This window comes from Quercus suber, unplaced genomic scaffold (genome assembly GCF_002906115.3).
Source record: "Quercus suber isolate HL8 unplaced genomic scaffold, Cork oak 2.0 scaffold_884, whole genome shotgun sequence".
NCBI classification, from domain to species: Eukaryota; Viridiplantae; Streptophyta; class Magnoliopsida; order Fagales; family Fagaceae; genus Quercus; species Quercus suber.
The window spans coordinates 41,108-53,313 of record NW_027070311.1 but is presented as its reverse complement, the minus strand read 5'-3'; positions in this window follow the sequence as shown (position 1 = coordinate 53,313).

Genomic DNA, 12,206 nt, shown 5'->3' with positions numbered 1-12,206 from the left:
AGTAAGGAATGGTCAAGAATCAATTGGGTTGGAAGTTTGGAGTGAGAAAATCAAGTTTGGGAAAGGAACCGCCATGGACAGATCGAGAGAGATCGAGAGAAATGAGAGAAGAATCGCGACAGGAGCTTAAATAGACACCTCAGTAAATCTTGACAACTGAGATGTCGAGAGGTAACGAGGAAGCTGTCGAGGAAGGTATCGAGGAAATGGCCGTTGACAGCTGAAGGTGTCGAGAAGGTGTCGAGGAATGAACACCAGAACCAAGAACAGAAGCTCGATCGATCGACAAGGTATCGAGAAGGTATCGAGGAGACAGGAGATTTCTCGATCGATCCATCAGGTGTCGAAGAGCTGTCGAGATTGCTATAAGAAAAAGGCTTGAGAAGCTCGACAGATAACCAGGTATCAAGGAGGTGTTGAGGAGGTGTCGAGCCATCTTTAAAACGCAGTTTTCGAGAAGAGAAAAACACAGACATGAATGCAATCCAACAAGCACCTCAACCAATGATCCAATCAACATATTAAGCTCTTAAAAACATCTCTCAACAGAAATATTAAGCACATGGATCCTCAGAACACACACACACACACTAAACAAGTCTAACCAATTTTATTTTTCAAAAACAAGTCAAGACAGTTTAGTGAGCATACATTAGCACATGTAAACACTTGTGATGGCTAAATCACATTGTACCTACACATGTATCAAGAGTAGCAAAGAATATTGCGTGTTGTGTGTGAAAAACATCGCAAGATTGCATATGTGTATACATGTTATGACGATCTAAGATATGAGAAAATAACTTTAACTCACACACAATCATAACTATTTGATGGGGACTATCACCTTCGAGGTACATCCTATAACTCCCACATCTCCTAGAAAACATGCTTGCAATCATATTTAAAGCATTTTTTATTTTGCTTTTTATTTTCTTTGCATATTTTCTTTTAAGCATATCATGCATGGGCATAAAAAGAGAGAAAAGAAATACCCAACATGTTAAGCATAAACATTGCACTTTTGTTATGCCGAAGCATACGGATGTTTTTGACACTGCACTTTTGCTATGCCGAAGCATACAGGTGTCAATGACACTGCACTTTTGCTATGCCGAAGCATACAGGTGTCATACATGATTGGCGGGCAACAGTGGTGAGATGGTCATTTATGCCTTTCTCTTAGGATTTTCTAGTCTTACCCGTCAAAAAGAGTGATATGAGTGTTAAGTTTTAAGAGATAACTTAATCTTACTCATCACAAAAAAGAGCCACAAAGCTCACTTACTTAGTTGTGCATAGAGATGCTCATCTAAGCTACAAAAGATACAAAATTTAGAAAACATTGTTTCAATGGCCATCCAAGGTACACAAGTACCAATGTACACATAACACACACTGTTTTTGTATTTTTCTGATTTTTCAAATTTTTTTTAATATTAAAAACAAAATAACCAAAACTGAAAGTAAAAAAGCAAAAACATGTTATCAAAGCAAAGCATAAAACTAGACTAACTCAAAAAAAAATGCAAAACACACAAGTAATGCAACAAACAAAAACAAGAAGATAGAAGAAAGTGATAAAATCACTTAGAGTCTTTTTTGTTCCACACTTTGGAAGAACCTTTCCTTTAATTGAACCCTTGAACCAGCGGTGAGGGGGAAGAATTGAAACTGTTCAAGTTCGAAAGGAACATGAGGGCTTTCAGAAGATCTCCAAGAGGAGCAAGAGAGGATTGAAGCTGATTTTGGCTTCCAGATGCTATCATGTTGTTGCTCTGTTGAGTGGCTAACCACTTATAGCAATTTGGTCGAGTATGACCGACAGCTCCACAATGATGACAGAGATGTTGCTTCTTTTGTTTAGGCTTTTAAGAGTTAGCCTTCTTAGCCCTAGGGTTTTTAGCATCTTTCTTATCTTGCTTAGGGGGTGCTCTTAAAATAGATTTACCCTTGTCTAAGTTCTCACTAGCTAATACAGTATTACTAGTAGAAGCAGTATTAGAGAAGGAAAGACCATACCCTAAGCCTGTTCGATCCGAAGCAGAGGTGAGCATCTCATCAAGCTTTGCACTTGAAGTCCTCTCCAGTTGAGCTCTGACTTGAAACAGCTCCGCTTCAAGCTTCTTTGTCTTCTTAGCCAAAAAGTTGTTCTCAAACCTCAGTCCTCCAATAGTTTGATTTGCCTCATCAACCTTTATGGACAACTCTTCACGATCAAGTTCCACATCACTGAGCTTCTTGGTGGCCAGCCTATACAATTTTTCATGCTTCTCAAAGAGCTTGTAAAGCTTCTCATAGGTTGAATGGATATCATCTTGATCATCCATCTTCTCAAATTTAGACTCCACCAGTTCTTCTTCTTCATCCACTTCTTCAACAATCCCTTTAGTAGGATTGACTGTGGCAGTGAAGGCATTTAAGATTCCTTCATCCTCATTGTCGGAGTCATCTTCAGGCTCAGTGTCACTCAAGGTTGCAGCAAGTGCCTTACTCTTCCCAATGCTCTTGAGATATGTCGAGCATTCATGCTTCATGTGACCAAATCCATGACATCCAAAACACTTTGGTCCTGTAGGAACAGTGTACTAACCGCCATCCTTAGCATCCTTCTTCCCTTTGTCTTGGCTTTTAAACTGAGAAGAACTGGACTACCTGCGATCCTTGTCGAAGCTCCTTCCATTGGCATTCTTCATAAATTTCTTAAACTGCCAGGTGATGTAGGACTTCATCTTGGAATCTTCATCATCGGAAGACTCATTTGTATCACTGCTCTTTGCCTTCAAGGCCATGCTTTTACCTTTACTTGACTTGTCAATCCTAGATAACCCTATCTCATAGGTTTGCAAGTTTCCAACCAGCTCAGTCAAAGGAATCTTGTCAATATCCTTTGATTCCTCTATTGCCATAATCTTGGCATGGAATCTCTCAGGTAGAGATCTGAGCACCTTCCTTACAATCCTGGGTTCAGGGATGGTTTCCCCAAGATTGAAGGCTGGGTTCACTATGTCCTTGAGCTTGGCATAAAACTCATCAAACGACTCATCCTCCTCCATCTTAATCTCTTCAAAGCTTATAGTGAGCCTCTGAAGTTTTGAATCTTTGACAGCCTTTGTTCCTTCATAGGTTGTCTGGAGGATGGTCCACGCCTCCTTAGCAGTTTCAGTTGAGGATATCTTCTTGAACTCCTCATTGGTGACCGCACTGAACAACGCATTCAATGCCCTACTGTTGAAGTTTGCCGCCTTGATCTTGGCTTCATCCCAATCGGCCGGCGCTTCTTTTGGCTTAGTTCAGCCAATCTCAATAGCTTGCCACACCTTTTCATCTAAGGACTGCAAAAAAGCTCTCATGCGCACTTTCCAGTATGCATAATTAGTCTCATCAAATAAAGGAGGTATAATTAACGACTGTCCTCTATCCATGACAAACAAGGGTCAATGGATCAAACACAGCAAAGATTAAACCCTAATCAGAGTGTGCCCGCTCTGATACCACTTGATAGGCCACAATCTGAATGACCCCTTGTGATTAAACCAATTAATTAATTAACCAAGTTATTAATTAATTAATTTAACATGCAAATACATGGAAGCACAAACAAATCACCAATAAACTAATTAAGCAAAGGAAACTAAATAACACGATGATTTGTTTAAGAATAGGGAAAACCCTTGTGGTAAAAACCCCACCGGGTGATTTTCAGGTCACCACTCTTGAAACTCCACTATTATCAAATCAAGCGTTTACAAGTAAAGGAATCCCAAGTACCTTACCAACCTACAGTTGAACCCTTACCCCAATACCCAATTGGACTTGATCTGTAGTGACAATTTCCCCTTTTGATACACGCCTCCCAAGTACGTGACTAACCAATGTGCGGATCCTAGTACGCGACTTCAAACACCAACTAAGAAGGAGAGGTTGGCTGCAAAGTTCTTCAATTCATCATACACGATGAAGATCAGGAAGATGCTTGGTTACAAAACTCTTTGGTGCAAATACACAACAACTTCTTCGGAGAAGATGAACTAGGTCAAGAACTTCGTCTTTGATCACAATTTGCTTAAACAGAGATTGCTCAATACTTTTACAACTTGTGTACAATATGACGGCTCTTAAAACAATCATTTTATATATTTAGGGTTAGAAGAAAAGAAGGCCCAAAAGCATATTCACGGATCCCAAGGAAATCAAATCAGAAAATTTAATTTTATAATTCTCGACAGATAGCAGGTGTCGAGGTAGCTATCGAGAAGGTGTCGAGATTTAATGAATTTGCACTTCAGCTTGTTTTTTTTTTTTCTTGGACAGACTTGATGACTTCAACACTTGATCTTGAAACCTTGTTTCTTGAAATATTAAAAATATCTAGAACTACCCAATTACAAGTAGAATGCATTTTGTCAAAGGATTAGCCAATTTACATAAATAAGTGACATATGTTCTTAACAAGTGAAAACACATATGTCCTAAAATTCTTGTTTGTGTACCCTCTATAACTTAGTTAAGCATTGTCATGCATTGCATTTGCATTGTTCATTTAGCATAATATGTGCTTTTTTGTTTTTGGTTATATAATTTTTAAAACCAAAAAGATTTTTGTATTTTGTATTTCACATCTTGGATTTATAATCAAGGATTGGCCATATTATCTTTACATAACAAGTTTATGTACCTTGTTTAGCTTTGATGAGCTTATTTATTGCACTTTACTAGTTGAAGCTTTGTAGTGCATGTTGTGTGGGAAAGATGTTTATGGTGTTTATCACTTTGTCTTAATCTTGAAGTCACGTGTTATTTAACTGTCGGACTTGATCATTTTGAGAAATGCATAAATAATCATCTCACCACTGTTTACTAGCCAATCATGAACACCTTAGTGCATATCATAAGATTTTGTGCTCGAGAAAGTGTAGCACATGCACAAAAAGAACATAAGGTGTAGCCTCGGTTTAATTGCTTAATGCTTAAAATTGGTGTGTACTATTAGGCTTGATGCCAAATCACATAATTAAAATTAGTGTATATATTATGAGGCAAAATCAAGAAACTTACATGATTGCAAACTTTTGTTCTAGGAGATGTGGGAGTTATATGATGTAACTCTTTAGGTGATAGTCTATTTTAAATTCTATGTGATGAATTTTGTAGACTTTGTGATTGATTGCTATTCACATATCACCTCACATGTATCTCAAGCTTTTGCTAGTTGCACACACTACACAAATTACTCTTTGCTAAACTTGGTACATTTTATTATGTGTGATCTTGTTGTGGCCATCCAAGATTAAAAGTTTCTTGATCTTAATGCAAAATATGTTTAAAGTTTGAGAAATTGGAAATTCTAGAGCTTGAATGTACCCGAATTGGGGATTTTGTTCAAATTGGGTTCAATTGATACAATTGGCTTGTTGAATTGATGTAATTGATCATTATATTGTGTATTCTAGCTTGTGTGATGATCAATTGTTCAATTTTTTTCTAAAAACTTAAGAAGTGGTTTTAAATTTTGGGGTTTTTGTTAGAAACTCTATGCTCAAGCCAACTTTGTGAATTTGAACTTATATTGAACTTAGTTTCACTGCATTAGAGCATGCATCATGACATATTTTTTCATGCATCATTTGTGTTTAGGATTCACATGCATTACATTGATTTTTGTATCTATATTGCAGTTTTGTAGTCATATCTCTCATTGTTTTCACACATAACATGCATACACTTTGCTAAATTGGGTACTCAACTTGATTTAAAAATTGTTTGATTAATTTTTGAGTTTTGTACATTCTAGTATATGCTATTTCTTATGTGTGAACTGCAAAAAATATTTTTCTTGAGAGATATGATGGATAATAAATGTGTAAATATTTTTCTCTATTCATGCAATTGTTTATGGGTCACAAAGTGTTAAGTCTGCATTTATTAAAGAGAGAATATTTTTTTTCATGTGTATTCTCACCTTAGTTTTTAACTTTGGTTTATGTGTTTTTATTTATCCCTACCTCCTAAAGTTTCCCCAAAACTGTTTTTTCCAAAAACTTGTTTTGTTTTTCCTATTTTTATAGGGGGAGTTTTTTTTTTTTTTTTTAAAACCTTTGTTGTTCATAGGGAGAGTTGTCTCTATTTTCTATAGAGTTGAAGTGGTTTGTGTCCTCTTGATTCTCTATTTTCTCTCATCCTTTATCGCGTATGATGACTGTTTACTCTTTGTATAAGTTGTATTTGTCTATACGTGACAAAAAATGGGAGAAATTATTGATTTATGGGAATAATGTTTGTTTTGTTTAGGGGGAGTTGAAATTGTTGTATCTAACTTAGGGGGAGAGTTAGTTTACTTATGTTTTTATTTCTGTTTCTTGGTCACTGCTCATTGATTTATATTTATGAGTTATTCATGATATATGTCTTTGTTTTGTGTTTTGTGAAATCAAGAATTTATTTTGTTTACTTGTATTCTGTCACACATGTGTTTATGCGTTTGTTGAGTGTTTCAGGAAATATACAAGTTGATTCGATTGAGCTGCTGTCTACACTTATAACTAATGGATAGTAGTTAGGATTGAATTTGTGTTTATGAGCATTATTTTTGTAAAGGGCTTTTACTTGTAAACTTTGAACTTTTAATTTGTGTTTTGTCACGGATTGCCAAAGGGGGAGTTTGTTAGGTTCTAAAAACTTAGGATTTGATGTATTTAGAACTCTAATGTGTAATGTTGGCAAACCATGATCAAAACAATATGTTTAGTCTTGTTTAGGCTTGCTCAAAGTTATATATTTTATGTAAAATTGGAATCAAGAGGCTGCAGATACATTAGTGCATTTCGACCTGGCTCGATCGATCGAAAGTTAGACTCAATCGATCGAAAGTCGGCCAGAATGTTTTTCTGCAGAATTTTCCAACTCAGCCCTAACTCATTAAACGTTTTGGGTTTTCTGTTTTTGCCCTAGGTACAAAAGGCAAAACCCTAGTCACGTTTTTATGAGTTGCTCTTGTTGTATTGTTGCTCATACATTGCTGTTTGTGTGAATCTCTTGTGAGATCTTTGAGGAGCTTTCCTTCATATAAACTTAGGGTTTTCAAGGTAGAGATTATATTAACATCTTGATGATCAACTTAGTTGCTACCTTTGGAGCTTAAAGAATAACAAGCGTGGGTGCTTGTAGTTGATTGGAGAATCCAAGAAAGAAGGAGTCCGTGGATTCGGAGCTTGCACGTGGTCGTATCAGTAAGTTCTACTAGTGGGTAGCATTAGGAAGTCAAGCGGGGAGCATGTAAGTCCTTTTGTATGAACTTCGATTCTTTCGCATAGTGGATTCAGGTTTACCTTAAGGATAGCTAGGTCAAATCCTCCCCAGGTTTTTACCGTGTGGTTTTTTGGGTGATCATATCTTGTGTTATTTATTATTCCGCTACTTTATATTCTTGATATGATTATTTGATTGTGTTAACCTAGATTTGCATAATTTGACTAAGTTAATCATTTGGCTAAATAAACTAGGTTAATCCAATTGTTGTTTTAAGGGGTCTAAATCTTAACATTTTTTTTAAGAGATATGATGGATAATCAATGTGCAAATATTTTCTCTACTTATGCAATTGTTTATAGGTCACATAGTGTTAAATTTACATTTGTTGAAAGAGAGAATATTTTCTTCATGTGTATCCTTATTTTAATTTTTTTTTAAGTTTGGTTTGTGTGTCTTTATTTTCCCCACCTCCTAAATTTTCCTCAAAACTTCTTTTGTTTTTCCTATTTTTATAGAGGGAGAAATATGTTTTTAAAACCTAACAAGTGTTAAGGGGAGTTGTTGCTCTATTATCTCTTGATTTTTGTTGCGTATGTTTTCTATTTACTCTTTGTTTGAGTTGTCTTTGTCAATACGTGACAAAATGGGGGAGAGTTAGATGAAATGTGGTATGTGGGAATCTTGTTTGTTTTGTTTAGGGGGAGTTGAAATTGTTTTTGAAAGGGGGAGAAAATAAATTTTTTTTGATGTATCTAACTTAGGGTAAGAGTTAGTTTGCATATTTGTTATTTGCTTTAGTTTGTTTATTTTGGTTTACTTGTATTTTCCACATATGCATTTATGGTTTGTTTAGTATTTTAGAAATTTACAGGTTAATTCATTCGAAACTGCTGTCTATTCTTGCAATTGATAGTTAGTAGTTAGTTTGAATTGTAATTGGGCAACAATGTGGAATTGTGAAATCCCTCACAGATACCTCACCTAAAAAGCTATGATTATTCTTAATAGTCTCAACAAAATAATGCAGCCTCCAAAGTGCTGTTATGACCTGAGAATTAGTAGCATCTATGCAAACATGAAATCACTTTCCAGTTTCTGTAAGAAATTTAGATGCCTTAAACACACACAGATTGCGTAGCCTAGATTAATTAGCCAAGTTGTTACTTAGTCAAATTAAGCAATTCTAGGTTAAAACAATCAAACAATCATATCAAGAATAATAATGCAGCGGAAAATAAATAACACAAGATATGATCACCCAGGAAACCACACGGTAAAAACCTGGGGAGGATTTGATCCACCGATCCTCAAGGCTAACCTGAATTCACTATGAAAGAATTGAAGTTCGTACAAAAGGACTACAAGCTCCCCGCTCGACTTCCTAATGCTACCCACCAGTAGAACTTCCTGACACGACCACGCGCAGGCTCCGAATCCACGGACTACTTCTTTCTTGAATTCCTCAATCAGCTACAAGCTCCCCGCTTGCTTTTCTTTTAAGTTCCAATGGTTGCAACAGTAATGATCTTCAAGATGTTGAAATAATCTCCACCATGAAAACCCTAAGTTTTGTGTAAAGGAAAGCTCCTCAAAGATCTCACACGAGATTCACACAAAACAGCAATGTATGAGCAACAATACAATATGGACAACCTTCAAAAACGTGGCTAGGGTTTTATTTATATACCTAGGGTAAAAACATAAAACCCTAAACGTTTAATGAAGTAGGGCTGAGTTGGAAATTCTGCAGAAAATTCAACCTGTGCGATTTTCGATCGATCGAGTCTATTCTTCGATCGATCGAGCCAGGCCGAGAGTCCCAAGTACTTCTGCAGCCACTCGATTCCAACTTTACAATATTAAACCAACTTTGAGCAAGTCTAAATAAGACTAAATACAATGTTTTGATCATGGTTTGCCAACATTACAAATTAGAGTTCTAAATACATAAAATCCTAAGACCTTAGAACCTAACAAACTCCCCCTTTGGCAATCCGTGACAAAACCCTAATTAACAGCTCAAAGTTTTACAAATAAAAAGCCCTTTACAAAGATAATGCTCATAAAATTCAATTCAGCCTAACTACTATCCATAGTTGCAAGTGTAGACAGCAGCTTAGTTGAATCAACCTGTATAATCCTGAAATACTCAACAAACGCATAAACGCATGTGTGACAGTAAAGAGTAAAACAACAGGTATAACATTCTTGTAAGATCCACACAACACAAAATAAAGACATATAAAAATGAACAAGTCATAAATATAAATCAATACGCAGTGAATCATAAAGCAACAAGAATCAATAAAAAATATCATGTATATCAATCAATGTTACTCCCCCTAACATGAATATCCCCAAAAATGATATACAAAGTGAAGCACATAGATACAATCTAAAACTCCACAAGCTCCTCTAAAAAAAAAAAAATCTCCCCCTAACAACAAAAACTCTACTACAAGTCAAAACTCCACTCCCCCTTTTTGTGACGGAATGCCAAAGGGCAATCACAAGTCGCCATCAAAAGGAGGTGGTGAGGGTGAATGAAGACGCGCAAGATCAGCTCGGAGAGCACGCATCTCATCCAGCAAGTCCACCAAAATCTGACCATGAGCCTGCTGAACAGTCATGACAGTCTCCAAAGTACGACGAACATCAAAGTCGGCCGAAGGAGATGGAGGAACATCAGCAGCAGCAGCATCATCACCAACTGGAATAGGAATATCCTCACCAGCAAGACCTGCAGAAGAAGAAGGAGGAGGTGCGCTACTAGAGGGCTCAGATCTAGGGTGTTTAGAACCAGCTCGAAGATGAGCGGCCCTCTGTCTAAGAAAAGACGCACCTAAAGGACCTATCACATGGACGGGCTCAGAGGAAGGAAAGTCACTAAGACCAAGATAGAGAAGAATCCTATGAATGAAAATAGGATGAACAAGAGCATGAGCAGTAGATGAACTCCTATAAACTTCGTTCAAAGAACGAAGAAAAAGATGGGGAAAACTAATAGGAGCATCAGTAACAAGAGCGTACAGAAAAACACACCTCTCAAGAGGAATGGTGTGAACATGGGAAATAGGCCAGATCGAATGACAAGCTATCCGAAAGAACAGATAGTGCAACCCAGAGAGCTCAGCAGAAGTGATCCGAGGATCAGAACCCCACTGGACAGTAGTACCAGTGACGTATGACAAAACATCGCTAATCTCGGGAGACTCATCATAAGGATAGACAGGATGCTGGACCAAAGGTACCCCTAGAGCATCAGCCACTACCCGAGGAGTAATGGTGTACTCTACGCCTCGTATCCAACTCTTAACTAGAGTGTTGGAATCATAGACGCGGATAGAGATGTTCGAATAGAACTCTCTAATCAAGGCAGAAGGTGGAGGAGGATCAGAAACATCCACCAAGGGTAACCAACCCCGACGCTCAAAATTTGCCCTAATGGCAGGATCAAGCTCATCTAATAGCACAGAACGCTCAGCCCAAATCTTTCTCTTAACGGTCAGTTTCTCAAAAGTCTCTTGGTTTTCCTCACTCGGAAACCTCTCACTATCAAAGGATGGAGGGGGTGAAGGAGAAGGTGAGGGAACACTCCTACGGGCTCTAGTTTTCCTAGGCATAGTGCTAAGGAAAGGACAGAGACACAAAGAGAAAAACACAAAGAAACAAGAGAAAACAAAACCAAGGGCAGACTGCAAATTAGCACAATAAATAATATAGAACAAAAATCTATATGATGCATGAACAATAACATGTTGTGATGCATGATCTAAATGCAGTGACAAATTAAGTTTAATTGAGAGTAATTGGACAAAATTGGCTTGAACAAGGAATTTCTATCAAAAATCCCAAAATTTGAAAAATCACTTGAAAATTTTGCAACAAATTGATGAATTGAGCATTACAAAACACAGCACATAGATTATAATGCTTAATTACACCAACACAACAAGCCAATTTCATCAAATTCAATCCAATTTAACAAAAGCCCCAATTCGGATCAAGAACAAACCCTAGAATTTTCAATTTTTCACAAAACACAAAATTGATCAAATTAACCATCAAGGATCATTAATATAATGTGTCCCCACAAAAACCCAATGATCAATTTCATAAAATAAGGTTTGAATCAACAGAAAATCCAAAAAGAATAAAGTCCGAAAATTACCCTTAAATGCATGGATTTATGCATGAAATAATGAAAATAACATCAAAAGGAAGGGCAAAAGAGTCTTACCGGCTTGAGGAAGGAGAGATCTTGCAAAAACAACGGAGGAAAACGACAAAATCTCAAAGGTGGAGCCTTGCCAACGCGGAGAGAGAAGGAAAAGTTTGAAAAAGTTTTGAAAGGTGGTTGAAAAAGTCAGATTTGATCTTTTTAAAAAGCTTTTCCACGATATTCGATCGATCGAAAATTACATTCGATCGATCGAAAAGCACAGTCATTTTAAGACAAATGAGAGCACTTTTTCGATTGATCGAAAAACAGGCTGGATCGATCGAAATGGGCAGAGGCTCACTAAATTTTGGAAAAATCACAGTTTTTGAAAGACACAAGCCTAATTTTGAAAATAACTCCTCAAAGCATTAAATTGAAGAAACAAAATGCATGAGTATGAGATGGAATGCTTTTTCAAAAACCCAAAATTTTGAACCCAATTTTCTTAAAACAAATTTCAATCAAACTCCCATTGAATTTTCTCAAGCAACAAATATGTTGTGCATAAATCTCAAGATATTTTCAAACTTGGTTGGTCAGACCAAAAACACACACTAGCATGTACAGTGTTTAACAAAGAGTAACTTGTGTCGTGTGTGATACTAGCAAAAACTTGAGATACATGTGAGGTGATATGTGAATAGCAATCAATCACAAAGTCTACACAATTCATCACATAGAATTTAAAAGAGACTATCACCTAAAGAGTTACATCCTATAACTCCCACATCTC